The sequence below is a fragment of the Dermacentor andersoni genome, chromosome 8 (assembly GCF_023375885.2).
Source record: "Dermacentor andersoni chromosome 8, qqDerAnde1_hic_scaffold, whole genome shotgun sequence".
Classification (NCBI taxonomy): Eukaryota; Metazoa; Arthropoda; class Arachnida; order Ixodida; family Ixodidae; genus Dermacentor; species Dermacentor andersoni.
In genome coordinates, this window is record NC_092821.1 from 37378050 (window position 1) to 37394392 (window position 16343).

The 16343-nt window shown below is 46.5% G+C and overlaps 1 long non-coding RNA gene across 1 annotated transcript; it reads left to right on the top strand.

Annotated features, from left to right (window-relative positions):
* Nucleotides 1-2301: 2301 nt before the first annotated feature.
* On the top strand, nt 2302-16131 carry LOC129383508 (uncharacterized). Its single transcript, XR_008611403.1, has 3 exons — nt 2302-2335; nt 4177-4371; nt 16021-16131. It is a non-coding gene; the product is annotated as an uncharacterized lncRNA (long non-coding RNA).
* Nucleotides 16132-16343: the final 212 nt, after the last annotated feature.

A 16343-nucleotide genomic window follows, 5' to 3' on the forward strand; every position in this document is an offset into this window, starting at 1 on the left:
CGTCGAGGTAAATGAGGCTGGATCAGAGAGAACAAATGCATTACTGCTTTTCAGTATTTCCTCTGTCATGCGATCATCCTGCCCTTGCTGAGGTGTTTGTACTCCTGGCTGAAGAATATCAGCATTACTTTCGCTTTTCCTCCATGCAGTCGAGCGAGTCCTCTTGTGAGGGAAATTTCGAGGTCTAGCAGTTGATGTTCGTTGCCCTCGACGAGGCCTTTTACGTCTATCGGTGTCTGGTGCTGACGGGACTGAAGATACTGGAGCGAGGAGCGATGCTGACCTGACCTTCGAGCACACTCACGGCATGGTTATTCAGAGAGGTCTCCGGCGATATCACATGGTCTTCGGATAGCGTTATCGACTTGGGCCTCAGGTCAATGATTGCCCCGTGTTGGCTCAGGAAGGGCATGCCGAAAATTACGTCTCGTGAGCACTTTGAGAGGACACCGAATGTCGCCGGGTATATCCAATCATGGACTGTAATTCTTGGTGTGCAAACTATACACGGCGTTGTCGAGTGTCCTCCAGCTGTCCGAATTTTACATTCGTCGAATGCATTTCTAATTTTTTTCAACTTGGTGGCGAATATTGCACTGATGATGGAGTCGTCGATTTAGTGTCTACAAGAACAGCCAGTGTGGCCTCCGAGAAGCACGGAGAGGTCTTTTCTACCCGTACGACGGGTAGAAGGTATGAAAAAATAAGTTGCCGGCAGCTTTGGCGGCAGACGTATTGTGTTCACAAGTGTCTGGTTGTGCTTTCATTTAGCAGTAGCTTGACTTTCGCATTGCAAGTGTGAAATATGCCTCGTATATTTATGTGAGCATGTTGACCCCAACCAGTGTTGTACTGAATTTCACCGCGTATAATGGCGACAGCAGTCTCTGTTCGTGTGGCATTGGTGCTAGTAGCAAGTGAATGTCATCTGTAGAGACTTCATAGTTGTGTAGTTTACCAAGGAAGACGCAAGATCATGCGACTGCTTTCATGTATCTGTGTACGAATACCCTGGCCCCCAAAAAAGCGTAGGATGTAGTGCAAAAATATTTTTATTGTATTGTAGGAACCCAATGACAATTCCACAATTTTGATTTAATCACGTAGATGCATCGACTACTGCTTTGGTATTTAGCTGTAGCTAAGGCGTTCATTGAGGATCATACTTCCTGGCAGTTCGTGCGATAATTTTTTTGACAGATCGGCTACATAAGGTCATCTCACAACCGAGATGCAGTGGTATGACGCTAAGCGAGTAGTGCTGTTTAACCCAACCTATCACTGCGTGCTTTTTGAGGTAAATTAGGTTACTAGGTGGTAGGATAACATGCATTAAAATTTCTATATGCTGCCACAAAGCTTCATGTATTTCTAGTAGTAATTTAGCGCGCACGCTTACATTTTATTGGAAGAGCAACTATATGGACACTGCAGGTGCATTGTCGCCGAGGTCACTGTTGTGTTCGTCGTCGTGATTTTTCTTATAGAGTACAAGTGTGATAGCATCGCGGCCGTGTGCCATATGCTATGGGTTTGGGTGAGAGCGTGCAAGGGCGAGCCGAGACGGATGATGGCTTGGTCTCGCACTCGCCAGGAAGGAAGGTGGAGGGGGGGAGGTGAAGCGCACCGTCTTCCATCGCGCGCAATGCACCGTGTGTGTGTGGGGGGGGGGGGGGGGGGGGCGTTCATTTTCCTTGCTTTCTACACAATGGCGGTGGCAATATAATGTATGGCTCAGCAGAGCACAGCCACGCGTGCTCTATATTGAAAGCAATCTGCGGTGAACAGAGTTTAGGCACACCGAGGGCTGATAGCTTCGTGTGTGCTGTGTTCTCACCGCTTAGTTGGCGGTGAGGCGAGACGCAGCACGAAGGCGGTTAGCTCGCCACTGTTGCCATTGTTCTTCACGCCAGCGTTTTGACAGCCAGTGTCCGTGTTCATCGAGTGGGATCTATATTCTTGGTTTCTCGCGCACACGCGTGATACCATGCGTGGTAATTTAGTTACTATGTGAATGTTTACCAGCTTATAGAGCCGATAAAGTACTATTGTTCCTTCGTATATCTGTCTAATATTTTCCTGCCGCAATTATTGCTTGGACTTTCGGATGAAACTGAGACATTTTCTTTTATGCTATGCATAACCGGCACTATTTTTGACTGCATATGCTGGTAGTACGGCAAGTCGCTGCATCTGCCATAAAATGGCATTCTAAGATTGAAAGCACTTGCAATTATTATGGCTTCCCAACTATCTTCATTTAACAGATCTTTTGTTCATTTACGTCTTACTCCGATTTCAGTGCCTCGTGCTCCATACTGGACTCGCGAATATCGTGAGTAGCACTCCTAAATATAGCGCACATCCTCGCTTGCTTGCTTCAATGTGCACATCAATGTGGATTAATGAATGAGTTTTGAGATTTTACGTGCCAAAACAACGATCTAAATATGAGGCATGCTGTAGAGGTGGACGCCAGAATAATTTTTACCACTACGGGATCTTTAACGTTTTATAAATGCACGGAACATGGCCGTTTTTGCATCTCGTCCCCATCGATATGCCGTCGCCACGGGTGGAATTTGAACCCGCGACCTCGTTCTTAACAGCGCAATACTATAGCCGCTAAGCCATCGCGGGCGGCGGGTAGAAACGGGTATATATATAGAGATAGAACTGCTCCTTTGTGTGTTTCACGTTATGTTCTATTTTGGATGTATTTCAATGTTCGGTATTTTGTACCCGGATATATGTTTAGAAGTAGCGTGGGTTATCTTGTCACAATGACTTGTTTCCCAATTTTGTGTGTTGAGTACGAAATTTCATTTATGGCTTTGCACAAAGAGATATCCTTGCACGGAGTGACAGACGCAGGCTTGTTGTTTTTCCGCCATAAAGTGGGCGTTCATTGCAATTGCTGATTGCTATACGGAGAACTAGCCTGCGTCATTCCTGTCGAAGAACCAGGCAAAGGTAGTTCCCAAAAAATTACGTTCGCACGGAGGCAGGAAAAAATAAATTAAATGAAAGAAATCTCAAGACATCCACATGTAGAACAGATAAAAAGCGAAAACGTCCATTGATGTAAAATTGTTCCGTTAGACGGCAGTAAAATTATGGTACCTTTGGATTCACTGAAAATTGCTGTCAGGTGGAGGGTAAGCGTTTGTCACCCAGGTATGACAGTGAATCAAAATCTAAAGGGGAATTCGTTATATATGACAAGCGATTTAGTTCTATACTGACCTTTTTATGTCTATAGTAACTTACTCAAAATTTTTTGTTGTGAAGCAAATACTGTTTCGCCCTAGAATAGTTATGATCCTAAGCACTCAGGAAACGTATGCTGCGCATCATTTTACAGCCAAGCCAGCCGAAACGGCGCATCACGACAGAGGACCAGCCACACTAAAATGACGCTTATGCCGACACAACGACAACAATTCGCTAACAAGATTGAAGATCGTGTCTTTGAATAACATTCCGCCAGATCTCCAACGAGGCCACCGAGATCAATGACAGCGAGTCGTAGTGTGACGGGCTTTTGCCATGATGTCGCAGATGAATTCTGCTTGCACACCAGCGTTCACTTTTTTTTTGTGCGATGAGCAGCTGCGCCAACGCAAGAAGTAGGGAAAAATAAGTATATAAAATTAATAAATCCCAAGCCCCCCCCTCACAACCTGGAAATCAGTTCTAAGGCACCTAAACCAGGCTACCTGATACCAAAAAAAAAAAAAAACATGACTCTCGCAAACAATGTATAAAAGCAAACACGACAGAGGGCACATTTTCTGATTGGGTACGCTTGGTTCGTCCAGTTGAAGCTTGAGCTTAGAAAAAATAAATAAAATACTATGGCGCCAAGGTCGCAAAGAGTGTCCAGGGTCTAGCACTTGCCTGACGTATGCCAAATTGCCTACAAGTTACCGAAGGTTACGAATATATTTGACCAGCACTTAGTAAAAAGCAAAGAGACAACCCAAAATTGTCTACTGCACACTTAACTCTTCTGGAACCAATGATTTTCCATATTGATTACCCGTCCTTTCTCCTTGTCGTTTTTTTGTGCTGCAAATTCATCCTCAGGATGCACGTTGTAGAAATAAGATATCGAAATTGATGCAGGGCATTTTGGTGATATCGCAATTATTTCTTTCTTTTTCGGCTGATCAGAGTGCAACGGTCGACAGTATGAGACAAGGAAAGGATGCCCCATGGGCCTAACATCTGAAAGCCCCTGCCCTAATGGAGGTTATAGGACATCGTGCAATGCTGGCGCTGCAAATGGTTACGGAAGAAAGCCTTGCGGCTGCCAAGATGGCACGTATCGGAGGAAAGACAATGTATGCGTGCTGCTTCAAGACTGCTGTGAGTACTACTTGCCCGTTTTAATTACCACTCGCACATTTCATTCCATCTACAGTAATCTTGCAAAAGCACACAATAAATGTTTCTTACCAAAGGCACATCCCAGTGGGGTATAACGGTGTATTTCCATTTTAATGGGGCTATCCTTTATGCAGCCTAAATGTCGAGCACGTCGAGGAAATACCACTGTAATTTGCCTTACACGTTTTCACGCGGACTCTGCACGGAGCAATTGCAGCAGTCACCTACGCTCTCTCGCTGCGTGCATGTTGTCATAATCAAGCTTTCAGTCACATTGAAGCAAACCTTCGACCTTTAGTGTCATATTTTGCATTGAGGGGACCTGAATTGAATTGTGATGGACAGTAATGCGCATTTAGCTATTTTTTAGAAAAAGGCAAGCAAGTGCGTCGTTCTTGCCAACACTAAGTAAAAAGATGCAGGAGTTGCGACAGTCGCTGGTTGCCGAGTTCCTCGGAGAGAAGCTGTTTGAGACTACTCTGTTGCGATGGTTAGAGACGCTCCAGAACTGTGCGTTTCAGGTCATCGTATGCTGTGGGCGAAGGCGTACCCGCTAGCAAGTGGTCTATGGCATCGGTGATGTCGGAGGGTAGCGCGGCGACGACGTGCTATCTTGCTACCTGTGAAGTGGTGCGGCGGAGCTGAAAACTCGCCTTTACTTACGTAAGCCTAACTCGAGGGTTCTTGTGCCAAAAGCTGAAACGCTGAAGCTCTGCGGTAATAAGATGACATGTAATCGCGGCGCGTTCTCTGTTAGCAGGAGTAGGAGCAGCATCCATGGAAATCTTCGAAAAACAAAACTTAAATGTCCTGGGTCACCACTTGGGAGCTCGGTTTAGCGAAGGCAAGTAATACACGTTTTGGAAGGCTGGGAACGGAGAGCCGACTCTCTTTATTGCACAGTATTAGATTCGTCGGACGGTCCTACCGCTGTCGACCAGATGTAGGAGTCGTCGGACTATCTCGACGCTGCCACCATTTGAAGGAGATGAAGGTCGTAGACAGGAACTCGGTGAACAGGAGTTATTTACATATTAACAGATTAAGCGAAATACATTGGCAGACTAGTGCGACTCCCATATGGAGCCCGCAAAACTAACATACAGCAAACAGTTTACGAGCACACAGCTCACTACTTCATTTCTATCATGACAAGGAGCACTCAGCTCCCGACAACGAGTACGACACGAGCACTCTCTAGCAGCCGGCAAACGCTGCTTATAAGCTCTCCGCTTGACGTCATAGTTCGACGTCATCGTTCGGACGAGGACGGAGCAGGAATGGAGGGTGAGGTGTGCCGGCTTGGAGGATGAGGTGTGCCGACTTGGAGGATGGGGTGTGTCGTAGCAGGAATGGTCGGGAAGGTTCGTCCAAGCATTGTAAACTCGCCGCCGCCCCGCACTATGGCTCATACACACAAAGGCACACACATTCGCACCCATACACACAAAGGCTCCGGAGTCGACGACCGAGGGCTTCGTAGAACTGCTCCGTCTCGGGTGGTGCGGCCAAGTACCAATTTCCTGAGTTGATCGCGCGCCACGTGGCTGTCTGCCGACCGCAGCTCTCAGAAGGGCGCTTCGACTGGTGGGCTTGGAACACGTGCAGCGGGCTGAAAGCTGGCACGTTGCCACCCCGTATGGCCATTCTTAAAGGGACCCTGAAACGATTTTGGCGATTTTCTACAAACGTACTGAGTCGTTAGAGTAGGTCCTTCTGATCATTAATTGATGCATCTAAGTGCTCTGCGTAAAGCGTGTAATTTATTATAAGGTTTTAAAAATACACATCGCTGCCGATCGTAGCACACTGCTCGGCGGAATTTTAAGCCGCCCCTACCCATATGATGCAAATAACCCATATGACGTCACGTGGGCGAGCTATCTGATTGGCTGACCAGGGCGCGTGGTCGATAATTTTTCCAACTGTATGGTAAACAAATAATCTTCGTAATAGTTGGAATGTTAGTTCATTTGTTTTTATAAAAGGAAAGTAACATAAAGAGAATGCACAAGAACAATTTTTCAGTACACTTCAGCACTTCCGGCACACAGCAAGTGTCGTCTGCTTGTGTTACAACGTACTCCATTTTGACGAGAGCTCTGCGGTCAGAGTCGGTCTCAGTCTTTTCGCGAGCACTATGATTCGACTTTGTTGCCTTGTGGACTGCAAACCTAGCGACTGGCAATATGTCAAGCTGCGACATCGTGTCCCTCTGCAAGGCAGTATACAAGCGAACTGGCTGCTGCGCAGGGGACTGCCGGTATCCGATCGGCGCCAGGATTTGCGCGTTTGTGGCCGTCACTTTACACCGGAAGATTACTAACGCAATACCGTTTCGCGAGTCCAGTATTAGGGCAAACGCAAGCGCAAGGGGACAGGATCTGGCCGCTTGACTGTGCCGGGATGAGCCACGATATGAGCAGAAGGGCAAATGTGAATGGTCTGCACGGTGCAGCCACCTGGTGGCACAGAGCTCAACCATACACAGTAGCAGCAACGAAGTGTATTCTTCTTTGCTGCTGGTGTGTATTTTTCGCAGGAGTGTAATCATCAACACGTTGATTTATAAATGTTTAAAATACTTTACACTTGGTTAGAGCAATATTAGCGCTTTGTTTGACTGGTTAAGCGCTGCGCCAGCAAGTGTCTGGACCGTGCAGACCGATCAGGCTGCTCACGTACGTCTAGGTTAAAATTCCTTCATCAGCTTGAGTTTATGCCTCCAGTCACTTGCCGAAATGACCAGCTTGCCTGTTTTTAGCGGAGTACCGGACACGTTCGGCGCTACGACAGAATGCTCGCAACGCACGCTGCTTCGATAGCTCTCGGCCGACGGCCAAGCGGCTAGCGGAGAGGTCTCGCGCGGGAGGGGGCGTGCTCCTAAACAACCGGAAGTGAACGATGTGACGTCGCATCGTGACGCTGAACCAGTGAAGGCGGAGCTTAGCGCCGCTCGCTCGGCGAGCGAGTTGAGGAGGAAACGCATAGCTAGGGAGGAGGGTAACTTCTAATCGCTTGCAGCTCCATTAATACGTAACGCTTCACTTAAATTGTGGTGCGAATGTTCTACTTAAGCTGTACCCTACGCGCCTACAAAATTTGTCCGAACCGTTTCAGGGGCCCTTTAACAGCTCCTCCATGGCCCGGGAAATCTCGCCTGGCCAGTGCAGGCAACCGCTGGGCAGGAAGAGAATGGCTGGCGAGCAAGACGATGGCTTTGCTCTCTGCAACCCCTGCGTACTTGGAATGCCTTCAACCATCTTACAACAACTGGCACAGAAGAGTCGACCCGGCACCACAATACCGCTCAGCGTTCAAACGCCCGGAATTAGCTGCTAACCCACCAGGCCTCCTATCACAATTTCAATGCAAGTCACTCAACTGGGAATCCCAAATTTTGCCCCAAAATTTCGTGCCGCCAAAGCGAGCGTTCACGTTCCTCCGGAGTTCGACCAAACCCGACCGTCGCACTGCACAAGAGTAAAGGTTTACGCAGAATTAAACCGAAGCCTTTCAAACATCAATACTCAATCAGAACTTCAGCAGCATAACTTTACGAACAGCCTGTTCCTACCCTATCACAGTGGCGTACTTATCTCATGTACTGCTGCCACTGAACCGTCTGGCCAACTCCACAGGTACGTCATCACAGACGCGCTAAGTTTGAGGTCCCTATTCCGAACACGTGCTTGCATCATACAAAGTTTTCATCACGCTGACTCACATTTGTTCCTTTAGTCCACACAGGACACGTTCCTTAAATAAACAACCAAATTTGCGTAACTTACGCAACACAGAGGAACCTTCGAACAAATGTGTCTTCTAATAACTAGCTCTTGGCACGCGTACTAGAGAAGTCAGAATACGGCTGCCTTCGACACACACGAGCAACCCAGTCATCAACGTTCTGCTTCCTTCCGTCCGCACAGGACACGCGTTAATGACCTAAGAGCTCTTCTCAGTGCAAATCACGCACTTACTGAAAATTCACGCGCTTAACCTTAGAAAATTCAAAAACACTTAAAAAGAAAGAAGGTTAAATAACACACACGCGCGTTACGATAGGCCTCTCACAGATAACCTTGACACACAGGTTACTTACACACACAAAAAAAAGAAAGCCTATGTACTCAGTAATGAACATCTCGCGAGACTACAGGTTTACATAAAACGCATCTTTCAAATCTCGGAGCTTCTCTAACGAAAACAGAAACAAAGCTCAAACCTTACACATTGAAAGAAATCCCAGTCTCAATTCGCGAAAATTCTCCGATGCTCAAAAAAATCAAACAAAACAACATGTTTCTACGGAAGGGCTCTTGGCCTCCCTTTCCAAACGCTTTCGTCTGACTCATACTTTGAGTCGGACCCGAGGTGGCCGCGGTTTAAAAGCTACTCTGGCTACGGAGGAATAACAAAAGGGCTGACTCACTATCAGCTCCCCCAAGACGTTACGGTCTCCTGCCAATTTGCGTCCTCGCGCCCCGCTTTCAACATGACCTCGACTGACCGCGTCGCTACTCCCCACCTGGTCTCGTCTTGCCACCTTGCGCTTCTTTGTACTGCACGCTGAGCTTCGAAGAGAACGACGGAACGACGAGGAATTTGACTGCCCCGTGCCCTTTGTCCGCGTCCGTGCAGAACAAGCTTCTCGGTCCCCCTTTGACCGGTGGCTCGAACGTTTTCGATGCGTCAACATCGTCAGTGACGACCGCACCTTTTTCCTCGCGCCCTGCCCTCTTGGGTCTCTCGCCATCTTTGGCGGCGCTACATTAGTTACCGTCTTTCGGTCTTTACCGCGCTTCTTTTTACGGCGCTTTCTCTTCGCACTCACTTTCATGTCGCCTTCTCGTGCCTCGTGCTGGCCGTTACACATCTCGTCGGCCCGGATCGGTCTCTTACCCGCACAGTCTGAGTGATTTACATTTAAATCTACTCTCACTTTGCCTCGACTGGCGGACAGCCCAACCGACTCTGTAACAATGCAGCAGGCTTTACTCGAGTTAGACAACTCGCACTCTTGCGAACTGCCCTCTACTACATTGCCCAGCTCACGCTGTGCATCTGCACACAGCCCGTCGGTATCGATCGCTGTCTCACGCGCACGGTCCGAATGATTAACAACTGAATCATCCCTATCTAGGCTATCTAGACTGGCGGAGAGCCGCACCGATCCCTGAACAATGCAGTTGTTTTCTCGTGAGCTACAGAGCTCGCCACCCCGAGAACTATTCTCAACTGCATCGTCCAGCTGGCACTTCACTTCTGCACGCAGATCTGACTCGACATGGGTGCTCGCGTCTGTCAAGTCCGTAGTATTCTGTACCTCGCTAACGACCTCGCTACCATGAGATGCGACGCACACGCGCGGTAACTGTGCCAATTTGTTCGCAGCTGGCCTAGCTGTCTCTACAGTCCTCTGTTGGCACAGCACCTCGTCGCTCTCACTCTGGCCTTTAACGGCCTCTGTTGCCACTAAGGCTTCGTTAGCTGCTAGCACTTCGAGTTCACCTATGAACGTGCCGCTACTCTCACAGGTACTACTACTTTTCTCGGCTTTCGACGAAAATCTGCAATCTACTTCTTGCCACTTTCGCTGCATCCAGCCTACAGATTTCTCAAGCCGCCGTTGACTTCGCTCGATTAACTGCTCAAAACCTTGAAACTCATTGTTCAATGCATCAATGTACTGCCTCGTTACTTCTGTTAGGCCTTCTTCCTGTGTAATGCTTTTCAGTTTCTGCCTTGCTTTTTCCTGTTCTTGCTTAAGGTCTTCCAGTTCTTGCCTAATTGCTTCCTGTTCCCGCTTTTTGCTTAGAATTCGTTTGCCCATTTGTTCTATGAATTTGGAATCATTGTTACTTTCTAGAATGGTTTTACGAATTTCTGATTCCTTCAAGTTCTCATCTACGTTTACCCCGATCTCCTCACACAACCACAACAGGTCAGCTCTCGTCAAACACATTAGGACCATGGTCGCTGCTTTAAGCTTTGGCTCTGCTGTCACACAATACTTGTTGCGATACCCACGCAAATCAAAATACAAGTAACAGATCCCAGCGAATCAAATTCAAAAACACAGAGAAATTGAAGCCTGGTAAATCTTACAGCCAAAACCAAACGCTTACCCACTGAAGCAGCACCATATCACCAGTCCTTCCCCGCCGTATCCAGTCAGTTGCAAGAGGTGGTCAATCTCAAGTCGCCTCCAATTTGATCAGGATGCCGGTCGGTCACCATGTGCCAACGTCCGTCACCTGCCGTTGCTGTCTCCGAGTCGTAGGCCGATCTAGGAGCCGTAGTCGGATCTCACCGCTGCCATTCAGTTGTAGGATTTGTCGGACGTAGCTGTAGAGATGAACTTGGGACGACAGGACTAGGCGAGCAGGCTTTAATTGCAGGATTTACATTTAAAACAAGACATACATTGGCAGACTAGCGCGACTCCCATATGGAGCCCGCAAAACTAACATACAGCAAACAGTTTACGAGCACACAGCTTACTAGTACATTTCTAGTATGACAGAGCACTCAGCTCCCGACAACGAGCACGACACGAGCACGACACGAGCACTCTCTAGCAGCCGGCAAACGCTGCTTATAAGCTCTCCGCTTGACGTCATAGTTCGACGTCATCGTTCGGACGAGGACGGAGCAGGAATGGAGGGTGAGGTGTGCCGGCTTGGAGGATGAGGTGTGCCGACTTGGAGGATGGGGTGTGTCGGAGCAGGAATGGTCGGGAAGGTTCGTCCAAGCATTGTAAACTCGCCGCCGCCCCGCACTATGGCTCATACACACAAAGGCACACACATTCGAACCCATACTCACAAAGGCTCCGGAGTCGACGACCGAGGGCTTCGTAGAACTGCTCCGTCTCGGGTGGTGCGGCCAAGTACCAATTTCCTGAGTTGATCGCGCGCCACGTGGCTGCCGGTCATCCGCAGTTCTCGGTACCGCCCAGCTTTCAGTGCCGACGTCAGAGGGCTTCGTAGAACTGCTCCGTCTCGGGTGGCGCGGCCAAGTACCAATTTCCGGAGTTGATCGCGTGCCACGTGGCTGTCTGCCGACCGCAGCTCTCGGAAGGGCGCTTCGACTGGTGGGCCTGGAACACGTGCAGCGGGCTGAAAGCTGGCACGTTGCCACCCCGTATGGCCATTCTTAACAACAGTAAAAGCAGGTTTGCAGAGTGGCTGTGGTGGCACACAAATCGGGCAGCCACCTCACTTCGCAGAGCAGGGGGCAATGACCCCTACGTGGTGGCAAGGTGAGGTAACTATATTTCCCAGAAGCCGGGACAACGTATAGTGACGGACGGTCGCTACAAAGTATTTAAAGTGCAGAAAAGGGTTGATTTTATTTTTGGAATGTAATTTTTGTCATAAAATATGGTAAAAGTGAAATTCGTGCCAGCAGTGATAAGCAACATATGAACTGCTGAATAGGGAAAGCTTAGGCATTTATGTAGCTAAAAGTGAGAGCTATCAAATGAACTTGGATAAATGCACGGCGATAAATTTTGCCATTTAGGAAAAATTGCGAAATTTGACAAACGTGATTTGCAAAATGAGCAGTATATGCAAAAATACCGCATCAATTACCTTTGTTCTAGTTCATTTCTGACACTTCCATGTCAGGAATGAGTGCGAGAATTTCATAATAAAATATTTATTAAAATGTTATCAAAGTTTAGGCAACTTGAGGTGGAGCAAACCTTGTTTTGAGAAAAACGTAAACGAATGTTCAAACCGTGTGAAAGATTTCAAAAACAACACCGAAGTCCACAATGCACCAGCATCAAAACTGGAGCCTCCATGAGATGCGCTAGAGTGTAGTTTTGTTCGGCTGGCTGCTGGACGGCAGCATAAAAAGAAAAAGAAAAAAATATTTTGAGTAATACGTCTACAAAAGAAATAATGCAAATTTTTGTTGCAGAATATGCGAGGATATCGGTTGGAAAACTCCCTGTAACTGCTAAACTAGTGGTCGTAGAAATATTTCTTTTTGTTTACGACATGTTACGGAAAGTTTGGGCTTACATAAAATGCAAAAAAATAAAATAAAAAAAACTCAATTTCTAGTAAAAAATTTGTTATTGAAGGTGGCCTACCACCTTAAACTGAAAGTCTTGAAGGAAAGCACGCTAGGCGATAAACTCTATTCTAAAACTGCCTACTGTCCCAAAACACTGCCTTCAGTACTGTTAACTAGATGGCGATCTAATAAGATTTCTAGCTTTGACCACTCGAGCCTAGACGGCACAGGGAAGTTGCGCGCTTTGCGGCGTATCGTTGTGTTACGCTATACTAAAGCCTTATCGAATAGCGTCCCGCAAACGCTTCGCATGTGGAACACGCTAACGCTAGCGCAAGCATTTTAACGTTTATTAGAACGCTCTATTAAGATCTGCCCTCTAAAATGGCGCTATAAGGAATTCCTAGGGAATAATAGTTTGGCAGAGCGATGTTGTACACTTGCCCAAAAAGGGCTCGAGAACGTGATACCGCCAAGCAAGATTTTTTTAGTGGCACAAGCATCCAGAGATATCTTTGTTTCTTGCACAGCACTTCCGATTGCCCTCCTGTGACGACTGGGGTGGAAATTCAAGATAAATCAGAAAAAATTGAAAAACACGGTACAGTACAACATTCAAGGGGCTTATTATAGATATGATATCATATGTTTATTTATTTACCAAGTTCAGCTACTGAATTGTCTCCAATAATTTGAATTACATCGAAATCGCTGAGAACGCCAGGGACGAAATTGAAGATAAGCCAGAAAAAATACTAAAATATAGTACCGAAGAAAATTCATGGGCTTTACTATGCATACGATTTCAGAGCAGAAGTTTAGTTAAAAGTTTAGTTACTGAAGTTTCTGGAGTAATTAGACTTAAAAGAATCACTGATTGCCGCACACCAAATTAGACTCGTAGAGTTTCGAGACCCGCCATGTGAGCACTTCTTTGGCGAAATCCCCGGAAACCCGGAAGCAGAAAGCGGAACTAATGACTTCACTAATGCGTTACACACACGATAGTTACATGATATTTAACTCGCTAATTAATGGAAAACAATTGCCTCCGAGCTCAGTTGGTGCATCTCGTTTGTCTAAAGTTCACCTAAAGAACACCAACGCAGAGGTGCGAGTCCACTAAGAGACACGTAAATCAAAGATTAGGGTCTCCTACAATTTTTTTAATATACGCATAGAACTTCATTCTCTCCGGCATCACCTAGAAGCCAGTGCGATAGCTGTCGGCGGGCAGGCACCTTTTATTCCATTTGAAAGGTGACAGTCAGCTATTCCCCCCCCCCCCCTCCCCCTCCCCCACAAAAGAAATCAGTTTCATGTACCATCATATTCCATATTTAGTGCGTACACATCACTTGCACGTGATGAGTTTTTGCGGTTTTGTGAAGTTGCATGACAGACAGACGAAGTAGGCGCAGCCCGAGAAATTTTGATCAGCATCACAGGGCTAATAGTCAGAAAGGCGTACAATCGTGAAGAATTATTTTTTTGTTGTTGTTGTTCGGTATAATCATACAAAATCAGTGTGTACTGGTCATATATTAGTTGGGGAGTTTTCACGGTTTTCTTGACATCGCGTGGCAGAAAGATGAAGTAGGTTTGCGCCGAGAAAAGTTTCACCGATCCTGGAGGGCTAGAGGAAGAAACCAAACAGAACTGCTTTACAGCGAAACTGTTAGCCTCTCGCTAGTCGGCGTCTTTCGTGTCCGCGTCCGCAAGGAAATATGTGGGCTGTTCCTGGCGGTAGTGCAAGACCAGGAGCAGTGGCTCGTAACTCCGTAAGGCAGCGACTTCGAGCGATCAACAAAGTGAAGCCAACTGTGCATATATTATTTCGAATCACGTAGACAACATACAGAACAGCATCCGTTTGAATAAAGAATAAGCACAAAGGTACCTTGTGAACTACACGCATAATGAATGATAAGGCGCTCTTGATAACAATGCAAAGCACGTGGCGCTCTTCGCGTACGTTTCCCGGTAAAGATTACTGCTGCACAAGTTGCCGCTACGGCGGCAGCTTGCCACGTGGTGAGTGCTGTCCCTAGCCTTTCACGTATAAAAGACACAGCCTAACAATTGATTTCAATGTTGTTGCAGCCTGGCTATGGGCGGGGGCATGCTATCAAATATACCAATTACTGCCATTACTCTAAATTATCGTTACTACCATTTCTCTAATGAAATAAAGCATTTCATAGCTCGCTCTGAGTTATAGTGGTGGTTCTCAACAGCTTCGCTGCACACCCACGGATTGCGAGCCAAGTTTTTGTATAATAGCTTCACCTGACTGCACCCAAAGTGAAGTTGTCGGATGACGCATATGTCTACAGGGTTCACTACTGTGGCACTTTCGGCTGGGATCAAATTCATACCTATTTTTAATTTAAGGGGTTTTACGTGACAAAACCACTTTCTGATTATGAGGCACGCCGTAGTGGAGGACTCCGGAAATGACGACCACCTGGGGTTCTTTAACGTGCAGCTAAATCTAAGTACACGGGTGTTTTCGCATTTCGCCCCCATCAAAATGCGACCGCCGTGGCCGGGATTCGATCCCGCGACCTCGTGCTCAGCAGACCAAGAGCATAGCCACTGAGCAACCACGGCGGGTGCATAGCTATTTTTTTTATAAGGCGGATTAATACCACCAAAACAGTTGCAAGCTTTTACAAAAGTAAAGTAAATACAAAGTATACAAGAGGAATGGTGACAGTGGTCCATAGGGATATCCGATAGGAACATAGGAGAAATGTTTCGAGCGAAAACCAGCCATTCCTTTTGCAGCTTATGCTGAGCTTAAGGAAACGTTGGAGTAATGCAACATATTTCAATTACTTCAATCCCATGGGCCACATTCAATCGGGACCAAGTTGGCGTGGCATAGGATTTATGGAGCGGTAAAGGCGACCTCCGAACCCAATTTATTTACCGGGATTGGATTTCTCGATTGTGACTGGCGCTCTTCCACAGCTTGCGGAAAGAAGCTAATCGCGATCGGGAAATTTTATCCTTACCTGGCTTGGTCATGACTAAAATTGCCCCGTCTAGGTAGGCTAATAACCATTTCAATAACGGTAATTTAATCAATTTTAATGAAAAAAGAACAACAACAAAGATTACCAGATTTCCCTAAAGCTGGCACGGCCAGTAGGCGAAGCCACAGTGGGCAAGTTTGGCACCATTTTCAGATTTCTTGCAATGCACATACAAGCTTTCCACTTGGTGAAAAAAGTGTGCCAAGGATGCTAATTTTATTTCGGCTGATTGCGGTGCTCATCCTTCTTTATTAGAAACAATAACCAATGGGACCTTGTTTCTTGTTATTATTTTCTCAGTTGTTGCTTGCCACTTGCTGAAAAATGTTTCGCAATTGCCTCTCCTAGGTATTGTGTTCATTTGCGTTTACCATATTTCATATACAATTTACGTGCGCCCATATTGACTTCTTAAGAAATTACTCATTATGTTGTGCCGTATATATTGTGCGCACAGACAAATCCATGAATGATTAACTCTTCACATTGAGTGCCGTCCAGTTTTTTGGCAAATACATAATAAAATATATTGTGTTCTTATTTTTATTCCCAGATAAAGTCTAGGATTTCGGAAAGAAGGGCTGCCGCTGTAAACACACAATTTGTCCATACGCACAAGCTTCTTAACAACTTACCGCTGAAATAAATGTAGAAGCTCAAGAAATGTGTGCCTCCTTTGTGTTTCTTGTAGAAATGAAAACACACGAAGTACATAAACTCAAAATATAACACGCAGCTAATTTAGAGCTTCCATCGAAAGAAGTTCGCAGTTGGAGCCAGTTTCTGTGTTTCCTTTGTGATATTTCGCATCGTTACTTGCTAGTAAACTGGTACTTTTATAACGGAAACGAGCCACCACGAAGCGTGTTTACAAAA